Raw genomic sequence first — 13,250 nt, forward strand, 5'->3', positions numbered from 1 at the left:
TTGTATTAACTTGCTATATCAAAATCCATGTAAGACATACTCAGGTCAAATTGAATCATTATGTCAAGTTTCTTGTATTTTATTACAACAATTTAAAATCTCAATGATGAAATCAAGCACTGTTACAAGAAAGCATGTGAAGAATGGCAATATCATTTTAGTTAGATCATTTTAGATTTGTCTCATTTCATTGTTAGTTGCATTATAAGAATTCATTGTTAGTTGTATTCATTGTTATTTGCATTATAAGAATTGCATCCCATTTCACTCGAGATCAACGGTTGAAATAAATATTGAGTATATTTGGATAAACAAAAACAAATTGCATTGATCATATCAAGTTGCATTAGGTTGCATTTAATTATTTAGGTTCATTTCATCTTTCAGTCATTAGGTTTGCATGTTATCATATCATTAATCATTAATTAATTCCATTAGGATTTCATAAGTTTGAATAGAGTGTAATTTGGATTGATCATATCATTATTAGTTGCATTAGATTCATTTATCATTATCATTTTCACATCTAGTTATCATTAGCTTCTTTAGAATCATTTATCCATTAGGTTCATTTAAATTGCATTTTTGCATTTAGATTCATTAACCATATTATTACATCATCATCTAATCATCATAGGCATTTAAATCATCAAAATCAAATGCATCTCATTAGTATCATTTCATCATATGCATATACATCATGGAATAGCAATAAATATTCATTGCATAAGTCATCATTATAAGCATTTTTCATATAGATCATTGTATTTAAGTTAATCGTCATAGAATCATTTTCATATGCATATAGATCATGTAAATTATAGCAACATTGTCATCATATAGATCATAAATAGCATCATTTCATAAAGATCAACATCACAACATGGAGGCATATAGATCATTATAACACCATGAAATATAAAGGAAAGAAAAGATCATCATAGCATCATCCATGTAATCAATGCATATAGGTCATCATCATCATAGTGGCATGCATAATAAATCATGAATCAAAGCATCATATAGAGTCCATGTCTACATATCATCATAAATATAAAAAGTCTAAGTATATAATGATATCTCAAAGCAATAATCAATAAAATACAATGTCCCATAATACAAATCAAGTCTCAAATCAAGGGTGTCCAGTGCCACTATCGCCCGAATATGTCTGTCTCTGTGGAGGTGGAAAAGAAGACCCACCAGATGGTCTTGCTCCTCAATCCCTCTCCCTCTAAGGAGGCCCCATAACCCCACCATTGTTGGTATACATCTTGATTGTGGTCGCATAGCTACCTGCTCTCTGGCTCTCTGAGACCAGATCCTCATACAACGTTTGCCAATGTGCAATCTCCTTCCCAGCTCGTAGTAATGCTTTGACAGTGTCGGTTGAGAGTGTACCAGAACCAACTTGTTGTATATGATCAAGAGTATTATGTACATCTCGACATCTCATCACTACCCTATCTCTCTCAAGAGTGAGAGCCTATACCTATGCTCTCAGTTGATCAATCTATGTTCGGAGATCATCCATACTCTCCTGCTGAGGCATATCCTATAGAGGTGCATCCTACATACCCTCATCGTCAACCCTATCTCTTGTCTCTCCACCAACATGAGTCTAAATCTATGTAGATCTCTTGATCCGCCAATGGATAAGTGGCACATGATCTTCTGAATCCTCCCCCTCATCCCAACCTCCATGTGTTGCTATAACCGCAGGATCTGGATGGATCTATCCAAAATCAATCCCCCTCCCCTGACCTCTATCTGATCCACCGCCTCTACCCAATCCAGGAGAAGGTAATCCTCTCACCAACCCTATCCTGCCACTCCCTCTGCTTGCATCCCCAGCTACTTGACCTGCATCTCTCTCTACCATAGGAAGTGGTCTCCCTATCCTACCAACTACCCCAATCTCTCCAAAAGGTCTTCCTTAGACTCTAGCTCTGCCTCCTCTCCATCCTCTCCTCCCTCCACAACCATCACCACCATCATCTCCCTCATCTCCTCTAGCCTCTCAAGTAGCTCTAAGCTCTCATCTCCATCTCTGCCTCCTAACAATGGGATCATCTGAATCTAACTCCTCACCTCCTGAGCTGGGAGGAGGGTCTCTAGGATCAATAATACAAAAAAGAATGGATGACTAAGTAGATAGTATGCATAATCTATTGTGATGCCTGGATCTAGGCACGTGGTCTTAAATCATAAGCCACCAAGGGAACAACCAAAAACTTTGTGTATGCTACATCAAATGATAAAGAAGGACCCCAATCTCATTTGTCCTTGTATACTCACAAATACATGGCCGCTCCAGTAGGCATATGCTAAATGTACCCAAACTGTCTCAAAATCCTACCAAATAACTGTCTCTCAATAATAAAAAGAGTACGGCTGATCAAATATCTACTCTGCAAAATCAATGGTAATACACGAGCATCCTCTAGCCAAGGCTTGCAATGAATATATGGCCTCCAAATAACAGTATCCAAAGAATCAAGAACCCATCTCCAATACTCTAACTTACCCATCTTACACTAAGTAATGATACCTCTATACAAGTACACAAAAGGTTGACCATCTCCTCTAACCCTGTCATGCACTGGTCATGTGACAGCAATGTGTTGCTAAAACCAGATCTATAGGAGTGTGCATCTAATAGACAGACTATCCCCGACATCATACACGACCTGATATAAATCATGATAAAGATGTGAAAGCATGCCAACACCCCATGCATATCGAGTACAGTGATGCATCATGCTCTGAAGAATGCGTCCTCATCCAACAACAAAACCTCATGATCTCTTGTCCGAGAAGATAAATCCACCAATCAAACTTGCAAGTAACTGGGAGAGTCTCATAATGCATGATCATATCCTCCCATCTGATCTCTCCCCCATCAATACTGTCATCTTCAAAAACTGCCCTGAAGGCCTCAGTCCCTCTTAAATCCTGATAATCATACTGGACAAGCTCGCCAGTAATAGGGATATGTAGGATCCTATATACATCCTCGAGGGTCACACTAATCTCACCAGTGTGTAGGTGAAATGTGTTATGCTCACTATGTCATCTCTCAGCTAGTGTTGTCAAAAGACCCCTGTTATGGGTAATATTTGGCATATATAAAAGGTGACGCAAACCACAAGCATCAATATGTCTAATCTCATCCTGGCTCAACTCTGGAACTAAGTGGCGCATCGCCGGGAATTTCTTCCGACACTAGAGAACATCAAGTTTCTCCTATTTAATCAGGCAAGTTTGTCTATTAATCATCTATCCTATCAAATCAACCATTTCAAGAAAATCTTATCTATCAAGCAAATCATGCTATCAATCAAATGATCAACATATCAAGCTCTTTATCAGAGACTCAATTGGTCTCTTCAAGCTCTTATCAACTCGTCAATCATAAAACAAACAGATATCGATCAAAACATCTATCAAGCAATCAATCAACAATCTATCTATCAAATCAAATCAATCAAATCATTGATCATCATTATCAATTATCTATCAATTTTTCAAATTGATGCATCAATAGATCCAAAGAAATTCATCATATTGAACTTAAACATTGCTTTAATCAAAAAGTTCAAATTCTCAACGATGGTGTTGTCTAATTAAACAAAAGCACTAACTTAATGAGCACAGGCGCTAAACCTTGCAAAAGCGCTAACCCACAAAATGAATGCACTAACACACAATGCAAAAGCAATCAGTCAAAAGTGCTAACATATTAAACATTTGTGTGACCTTAATAAGAAAAAATGCTAACAAACATGATACATGCGTGAACAAAAAGGGTAAATGCACTAAATCAATGGAAGCGTTAAACTACCTAAAGAAAGCGCTAACCTAGACAACAAATGCGAGAAACAATAGTCCGAAAAATGGAAAAATTTTAAATCTACCCTAAATAATATGAAAAACACAAAAAAAATTGTACGGAAAGCAAAAACTAAGCTTGGGATAGGTCACTCACCGGTGGTTGTACTCAAAAGGTCTCTGATATCAACGAACGCGCTCAAATCTATGGTTCTTGTACAGGATCACCATCTTGCCAGCTCAGAACTCCAAGATAATTTGTTATCTCTTCAAAAGCTGACAATTTGCAAATGAGGATAAAAATGGCTCATGGTTAATTTTATTATTACCTTTTTTATTTTTTTGAAGGGGTAATTAATTTTTCAAAGTGGGGCAATTTTATTTATTTTTCAAAAGTAATTTTAATTGAAGGCCTTGTTTTTAATATTTTCAAACAATTATCGTGAGACTGATCCCTCAATCAAATTTTTCAAATTTTCATGATCAATCTCCCGAGGGGGCACACAATCAAGATTTTCATCATCGTCAGGGGCATCATCGAGACTTGATTTAATCTTTGAGACAATGTTGTCTCAACATCATTTCAAAGAGGGGCAAAATGTATACACATAAGATTGGCTATGAGCAATTAAATAAATATTTTATATTTATTTAATGATTATTCTTCTATTTAATAATTAATTTGAAAAGGTTAATTTATTTAATTCATTAGTCTTTCATATTCTTCTATTAATTAATTGAGTTGAAATATTTAATTCATTCATTCATTATCCCCCTTTCTTCTATGCCAATAATTAAATATTTAATATTTAATTATCAACCCTTATTATATTCGTGCCCTATTCACTATCCTATATTTCCATTATTAAATAATTTCATAATTATTTAATTACCACTTTCCAACTCACCTCATCTCCACATCATCTCCACCTTTGCCAACTCGTCCATCATGTGGCTAATTTAAATCAATAAAAATAAAACATTTATTAGCCACTTGTCTCCAACTTTCATATTCATGAATAAAATGTGTACGTGTACATAATCTTGGAAACCTCCCTGTTTTTACTCCAACACTCCTATATTCTTGGAGGAGGTTTTGTCCACCTAACCCTAGTCTATCTCCACTTGTCCTCATATCCCTAAATATTCTCCAACCAATCCTAAAGTCTCTCAGTCTTTCCCTCACTCAAGGTGAGATGAGTGACGCTTGTCTTCTCCTTCCCCCTTTCTCTCAACCTTCATCCTCTTGCTCATATCTATTCAAAAAGCAATATTTAATCATGACCGTTGATCTCTTCCACATAAGCTTATGCACTCAAAAATCTATAAATAGGGGTCTCCTAAGCCATTTTTTAAACTAATAGCTAATCTTATAGTTAACTAGGAGTCTTAATCTTTGCATCTGTGAGTTCATTTGTCTAAGCATTTTAGAGTTTTGGAGCAAATTAGCATAAATCATTTTCATAGCATATCTTTTGCATATCATATCATCTATCAGTCCATTCCACACTTGCCATCTTGGAAGCTACCAGTGCCTGTATGACAGAAAATCATATGCAACCAAGAACAATAGGGTTAGGAGACAATGATGCATAATCCATGAAGGTATAATCATTTTATTTTGCTTTATTTCATGTTGTTTCATTGGTTGAAGCTTAAGTTTCTTGTAGTTTTATATTTTCATGATGGACTAACAAGTTGCAAGTTACTTTTGATGGTGAAAACTTAAGTCAATACAAACCAAAGTTGGTGCATTTAAGGTTTGGAAGGTGAGAGGGGAAAGCCATTTATGGCAAAGAGTTGACTTGATCCTAATCATGGTGATTAGTATTGTGCAAATGATTAAGAGGGGAGATTAAGTGGATTAATTAGAGATTAGAGAGCAAATGGGTAAGTTATGAGGATGTGACATGAGAGAGAATGAGTGAAGGAACTTAAAATTGAGGAATAATGATAAGCATGGTTCTAGAAGAATTAATTAGACTAAGTGAAGATTAGAAGAAATGATTTGTAAGAATCACATGACTTAAGTTAATTAATTGGAAGGGATTTAGAAGAATCAATTATTTGAATGACTTTAGAAGAGATAGGGGAATAATTTATTTATTTGATAAATCAATTATTGGGTTATAATGACGGGATTAATTAAATTAAATTAAATTAATTTTGAGAAGAACAAGGATAACTTAATTAAATAAATTAATCATGTAGGGAGGATAAATTAATTAAATATTTGATTTGATTAATTTTAGATGTCTACACTAGTTGACAATTTTTTTACTCATTTCTCCTACAATATTGAACATGAGATATCTATGTTTGATCTTTGTAACATGCAACAAAAAAATGGAGAATATTTCTCTTATTTCCTACAAGTATGGAGAATTTAGCAAGAAGATGTCCTTGTCATATTCTAGAGAAACAATTGGTCCACAACTTCATACATAACCTAAATCAAGAAATGATGTTCTATTTACAAGTCCAATTCTCTAATTCTTTCAATGAAGTCATTAAGAAGGATCTCTCTATTGAGAAAGCCCTTATTGATAAAGGACCTGTAATATATTCAAAGAGACCAAAGATAACACGAGCACATCATATGAAAAATCAAAATTTTGTTTTGGTCACATACCAAAAAAGTGACAAATAATGGTGTTGTAGACACTAAAATAGTCAATGAGAGTTAGCCTACCATTATCCTCAAAGGACCTTCCTCAAAAAATATAGAAACATCAATAAATAATCACTAGAAAATAATGACTAATCAACAAATAAGAAAAGAAATATTTCACAATGTAGTCCTCCTAGGACCAATAATAACGTTCCTATATGACAATTCACACACTTATGAGAACCAATTGAATCATCTTTAAAGAAGATGATACAATCCAACATGATCACACTATCTTCCTTTTAGACCACCTTGGGACAATGACAACAAATATTGCAAATACCATAAAACCAAGGGACATGAAACCTCTAGGTGCTTCAAGATAAAATATATCATTCAAGATCTTATAGACTAGGAAGACGTAGTGATTGATAATCTATTTGGGTTCTCATGCATTGATCATACGATATTTAGAGATCCACTCCAAAATCATGGGAAAGGGAAACCATCCATCTCAGGGACCAACAATAATAAAAATGCTAATTATACAAATGTCACTTGTGATTATATAGTCAACCACATCTAGCAACCATGTTTCAACTATAGCCATTTAGAAAAAATAATCTTGAATGTATCGTTAGAACACACTGGTCTAGAGTAACCTTGCAAGGGCCACTTCAAAATTATAGCCTACAAATCAATACAATCTTTTGGATCACTTAGATAATTGTTTGTCTAAATATTCATCTTAGAGATACTATACATATCTCCTACTCATAAGGTTATCTTAGATAAGGCACTTCAAAGTTCAATAGTTCCTACCAACATAAACGTTGACCAATTTGAGGCCATGGTAGGACATCCCATCACCACAAGCCAAGTTACATTTACAGAGCATGATGTGCCTTCATACAAACCAAATCATAGTGATGTAATCCACTTTAAAGCCTATATCCATAAACATAAAGTTAGAAAATTTTTGGTAGATGGAGGAGTGGATCTAAATATTTGTAATCTAAAATTAGTTAAAACATCGAGATTCTCTATGGGGTGCATTGACACATCAAAGAGAATACTAATCAGATCTTATGATGATGAAAAGCACCCATCAAAGGGTGTCATTTCACCTCCTAAATAAGTTGGACCTATAGCTCAAAATACTCTTTTCCAAGTCTTAGACCTTGATCTCCCATTTAACCTTCTTTTTGGTCAACCATGGATTAATTTTGTGAAGGTCATCCTCTCCACTTACCATCAATGTCTCAAATTCCCATATAATGGAGTCGAAATTATTACTATACTAGATAATCTAGATCCTTTATAGTATTGTAGCAACCTAAAAGGAATTCTTGAACATCAAGTCCTAATAAACCAAGAAGCTTCATCATACACCTCTTTTGCTTACATTTATCCCTCATCATTAGCCACATTTTCCAATCCATCTACTCTCATTCTTGAGATCAAGGTCAATGTACAATATAAAGGGTGTGGTAAATACAATATTGAGGATTCATTTTGCATCAACAAGTTTCCCACCTCTCTAATTTCATATCGTAAACAATGACGAATTTAGAAAGATCCCAAGGTCATCATACAATATCAACATCCCATTGTTATCCTTCTTGAGATCAAGGTCAATATACAAGATAAAGGGTGTGGATAATACAATATTGAGAATTTATTTTGCATCGACAAGTTTCCCATCTGTCCAATTTCATATGGTAAACAACGTCCAATTCAAAAACATCCCAAGATCATCATACAATATCAACCTCCCAATACCTTCATAAAGTTGGGAGAACTAAATAAGGCATCCATAAAGGAGGACATCTCTAATTATCTATATTAAATATTGTAGTAGTTGTTGTGGTGTGATTGTTGATATCAACCATCAATATCATGTTGTTATTGATGTCTCACATGGACCCAATGTGTAGAAATGTTGATAAGCTATGATGAATTTCATGGTTGGATGTCAAAACTCTATTTGGTGTTGATGTCTATACTCAGTGTGTTCTGGTATGTTGATGCTTATAATAATGATGATGTGTTGTGTTGAAGAACAATGATGACACTGAAGTTCATCATATGATGTCATACCTTGTCTGTTATCAGTGAAGATGACATCATAATAAGATGAGAATTAGAAGCATCAAGGATATGACATTGATGGTCTTGTGCATGCTACAATTTATTTTTCTATCTCACTTGTGTTGGCATTAGGTTGTCAATGATGTCAACTAGTATGGCATGGTCACTAGTGAGTAAGTAGTGGTGACCAGTATGGGTGAAGTGAGTAGTGATGTCAACCGGTATGAAGGATGGAGTGTGTAAATAGACAGAAAAGGTATGTTACCGGTACACATGAAGTGCAACATCTACCGGTTAAGCAAGACCACCGCCAAGCAAGCAAAGAATAACATAAGGAAATGATCACCGGTATACAGAGAGAAGTGAAACATCACCAGTAAATAGTCTTAGTGGATGAACCGGTGTGTTTTGATTGTGTTTCATGGCAGGCCAAGTGGATCCACCGATAGAGGAGATGTTAGCAGGTATGAAGGTCCACCTGTGAGGTTAGGCTATACTAGTAAGGTGAGTTGAACCAGTAGTGAGTCTTGGTCGGTGAAGGATTTCAAATCAACATAGCAGTCTGAAGATTATGCCAAATCAGCTTTACAGTCTGAGTAGAGGTTGATGTTGACAAGGATGATAGGTGGACACCAGGTGGTGAGCACGCAAAGGTCGATGAAGTGTTCATCGACGTGGTAGTTGATGAGAAAGTTGGCACTAATGGAGAACCCACAAATCATGAGACGATGGCAGGATGTTGTGGCTTGAGGGAGACAGAGTGGCAAGGTGATTGAACTAATCTCGTAGGATGATCTGATCCTTGTACTCGTTGGCTGAAGGAAAAAACTGAGCCATTAATGGTGATTGACAAAGCACCGCCAAAAACCATGTTGCAGACATCCAAAAATAGAAAACACACATTGGAAGGCGAGAAGATGGTGGTGTTGATTGATGTGATGCAGATCATCATTCCAGAAAAGCATATCCGATCAGATTTGATGCGGATTGAATTAGTGGAGGAAAACCCTAGCACGCCACCTTAGAATATTGCTTTTGATAGGAACATTCAGATATAAATATGTAAACTCAAGACTGAAGATGAATGATGTTGGATGCGAGTTGTGAGAGAAAAGAGAGTATGAGCAAGAAGAGAGACAATATGTTTAAGAGTTCTTTCACCGAGAGTCAGAGTGTGGAGTTAGCAGATAGAACCAATAAGAGGTTCTAACCGGCAGAGACAGAGTAACCGGTGAACTGTTATAGTCTTAATAGTCAAGTGTACCGATAAAGATTGAATGGTTAGGAAGGCATCCAAGTGCAGTACTGTGCAGGGTGAGGTTCAGATAAAGAGAAGAAAGGCATAGAGTAACTGGTAAGTGATTTGAGAGAGAAATCTAATAACCGGCAGATATCAGTTGATCAGGTGTTGCAAAACTCATTTGCAACAAGGTGCTATTATTGTATCAAATTGTATTTCATTGCATTACACTGAGTTGGTGCTTGGTGCATGGGTTGGTGCTCCTTGGGTTGGTGCTCCTTGGGTTGGTGCCTTAAATAATTGTAACATGTTGTTTCATTGGGAGGTTGGATTGGAGCAGTAGACTCCAGTAGAATTTCTCACCGAGGTTTTTCCCATATTGGGTTTTCCTCATACATCTAGTGTTGTGAGTTGTGCATTTATGTGTTTGCCTTTTTTTGATATCCTCTTATATCTTACTGGTTTGATTGCTTAGTGCTTAGGTTGTTAACTGGTACTCAAAGCTTGGTTTAAAAGGAAAATATTTTTAGGAACCACTGATTCACCCCCCTCAGTGGTACATTGTGTTCAACAATTGGTATCACAGCCTTAGGTTCTCGGTTGATCAAAGCTTTCTCTAGCTTGGGTAGATTTTGGTCAAAGAACACAATGGTAAGAAATGAGTCCGCCTCCTCAAAATCCCCCATGTTTGATGGAACTAATTATGCCTTCTGGAGCAGAAGAATGGAGACCTATCTTTCCTTTCTTGGTTTTGATGTGTGGATGTCTATCAAGAATGGGTATACTATCCCTAGTGTTCCTCCCACAGATCTGGATGCTAAGAAGGAGTATGAGAACAATGCAAAGGCTAAACATGCTATTTGGGTTGTCAGATAATGAGTTTGTTAAGGTTGTGTGTCTTTGCTTTTTGAACTTTGTCCTTCTTCAAATCCTGCCATCGACATCTTTAGATTGCTTATAAATCGGTAAGAAGACTTATGCAGAAGTTGCAAGAAACCGCCACACAAACCGGTATACTCAATCAATGAACCAGAGGCCACACTCAATGTACGGAAATGTAGATCTTAGGAGAAAAGAAAAGGTTGATCATGAAGGGTTCACTAGAGTCATTAGCATGAAATGAAGACCCCCAGTGAGATAGATGTTTGCAGGATCAAGGCAACCAAACCTATATGTATCAAACTTTCATTGCTATTGTTATTAGTGTAACAAATTTGGATATAGGATAGCTGACTGTAGATTGATGAATAAGCCCACTGTGGGTTATGAAAATAGAAACTCTTTTATTGCACTCCAGGAGATGAATGTCATCTGCTATCAATGTAATTGTTTAAATCATAGGAGTTATGAATGTAGGAGAAGTCAACCAGTTTCCTATAATAAGTTTTTAAACTCATCTTTTAATATGAATGTGGAGTGTTATGACTGTCATGAGTTTGGACATATTGCAAAGAATTGTTACAACAGGAAAATCAAGGAAAAGAGGACAGATCCAAATCAAGAACCGGTAGCCAAACTGGAGCATAAAATTTCAATTGACAAGAAGAAGGAATCTCAACCGATTTAGGTTGAGAAAGATAAGAACAAAGTAGAATCAAGTTTGATTGTGCAGACTGCCCTGCATGCAGAAAGAAGAAATCTATGGGTTGTAGATAGTGGTTGTTCCAACCACATAACCTGTGATAAGAAGAAATTCATCAAGCTTTAAGATTTGGAGATAACTCCTCCATCAAGATAAAGGGAAAAGGTACTCTGAATATTGATGGCAAATTGAAAGCACATGATGCATATTATGTGGAGGGCCTGAAGCACAATTTGTTGAGTGTGAGTCAGATGTGTGACAAAGGTTATAAATTCACCTTTGACTCTACCAGTTACCAAATAAGGAAGGAGAGTACCGGTCAAATTATAGCTAAAGGTAAGAGGACAGATGGAAATGTATACAATCTGAAATAATGTTTTGAATCCCAATGCATGATGAGACAAGTGGATGAGAGCTGGCTGTGGCACAGGAGGTTAGGCCACATAAATTTTGATAATCTAGTTGCAATAAACAAAAAGGGCTATGTGAGAAATATACCACCCATCATCAAACCAGTAAGCACATTTTGTGATGAATGTGTGAAAGGAAAGCAGACTAAAGAACACAACACTTCAAGACAAATTGAACTTGTACATACAGATTTGTGTGGTCCAACTACGATGAGAGCTCTTGCTAGTGAGAGATACTTTATACTCTTCATTGATGACTATTCAAGAATGGCATGGGTCACTTTCCTCTAGGATAAATCAAAATCATTTGATAAATTCAAGATCTTCCGGAAGATGGTAGAAAAGGAAAGTGGATGCAAGTTGAAATGCCTAAGATATGACCGGGGTGGAGGGTTCAAATCAAATGATTTTGAATATTACTATGAGAGACATGGAATCAAAAGGCAATACTCAACCCCCAGGACACCCCAACAAAATGGTGTGGTAGAAAGGAAGAACATGACAATCAAGAAGATGGCAAGAACCATGTTGAATGAGGCAAGTTTACCAGATTTGTATTAGAAGGAAGCAGTTCATACTGTAGCATATACTTTAAACTAGGTTCAGTTGAGAACAAACAACAATATGACACCTTATGAACTGTGGTTTGACCGGAAACCATCAGTCAAATACTTCAAAGTATTTGGAAGTAAATGTTTTATCAAGAGAGACATGGATGGTTTAGGTAGTTTTGATTCTAAAAGTGATGAAGGGATCTTCCTTGGTTACTCAACTCAGAGTAGGGCCTACAAATGCTACAACAAAAGACTAAGAAGAGTCATCAAGAGTGTGAATGTAAGAGTTGATGAGGATATGCATAAAGGAAGACAAGCAAAAGTGAACCAGTATGATTATTCTGGTGATGAAGGTGAAGAAGCTCAGTCAGACAATGACCCAAAAGAAGCATCCAATAAGGTCCCTAACTAGTATGTGCATAAAAACCACCTGGAAGAGAAGATTTTAGGTAATAAGAGTGATGGTGTGTAGAGTAGAAGAAGACTTCCCCGGAATGATGTACAAGTCAATTTCTACCTCATGACTGAAATGGAACTTGACATTCAATGAGGCCAACAAAATTTAGAAATGGATGGATGCCATGGAAGAAGAGTTGCAACAGATTGAGAAGAACAAGACTTGGAAATTACTCCCTAGACCGGCAGACAAGAACATCATTGGCACCAAGTGGGTCTACCTGAATAAGATGAATGAAGAAGGTAAGATTGTTAGGCATAAAGCTAGACTTGTGTGCAAGGGTCACTCTCAAGTAGAGGGCATTTATTTTAAAGAAACATTTGCACCGATAGCTAGACTAGAAGCAATTAGGATGTTTCTAGCTTTTTCAGCCTACAAGGGTTATAAGGTATATCAAATGGATGTAAAATCTGCCTTCCTAAATGGAAATTTGGAAGGAGAAGTGTACATGGAGCAACCAGAAGGGTTTCTATT

Source organism: Cryptomeria japonica, chromosome 2 (assembly GCF_030272615.1).
Source record: "Cryptomeria japonica chromosome 2, Sugi_1.0, whole genome shotgun sequence".
Classification (NCBI taxonomy): domain Eukaryota; kingdom Viridiplantae; phylum Streptophyta; class Pinopsida; order Cupressales; family Cupressaceae; genus Cryptomeria; species Cryptomeria japonica.